This window comes from Prorops nasuta, unplaced genomic scaffold, assembly GCF_024137725.1.
Source record: "Prorops nasuta isolate Cenicafe-Biocafe unplaced genomic scaffold, Cenicafe_Pnas_1.2 PNAS00034, whole genome shotgun sequence".
NCBI lineage: Eukaryota > Metazoa > Arthropoda > Insecta > Hymenoptera > Bethylidae > Prorops > Prorops nasuta.
The window spans coordinates 2,445,001-2,445,741 of NW_027116831.1; positions in this window are offsets into that span (position 1 = coordinate 2,445,001).

A 741-nucleotide genomic window follows, 5' to 3' on the forward strand; every position below is an offset into this window, starting at 1 on the left:
ACAACTACTGCGAGATCATCTTCATAGGCAAAACACTGGATGCCCGCAGCTTCAAGTCGCCTTAGTAGGCTGAGGGCAGCCCCTAGTTACTTTTTTCCTGACTTGACCGTAGCGTGAGGTAAGCTCAACTGTGCGGTCTTCTAGGTAGCTGCTGACCAGCCGGAGGAGGTCTACCGGGCAGCCCCTTTTGTTTAGTTCTGCCAGGACTGATGGCCAGTATAATAGGTCAAATGCTGCGGTAGCATCATAGAGGATTAGTAACGAATATTTGTAGTCTTTGTTATCGGCACATCTCCTCAGATCACAGATGGCTTCCTCGGTCGATCTTCCTTCTCGGTATCCGTATTGTCTTGTTGAAGCAAATGCAGTATGGAGGATATATTTCTCCAAGCGGTACCGGATAAGTCTTTCGAAGACCTTCGATAATACCGGTAATAGGCAGATCGGTCTGTACGATCTTGGGTTAGTTACATCTTTGTCGGGAGATTTAAGTAGTACTTTTATCGTCCCTGTCTTCCAGTTTGACGGGAATGCTCCCTCGTTCAGGCATCTATTGTAGATGGCTTGTAGTACTCTTATAAATTCGTCAGTTTCAGACATTGCTTTAACCATCTCTACTTCAATCCGGTCTTTACCTGGGGCTTTTTTGTTTCTTAGTCGTCCGATAGCGCTTTTTATTTCCTGTTGCGTCCATCTCTCTGCAGTCAACTCTTTGTCTCGTAATCTTTCATACTCATTACA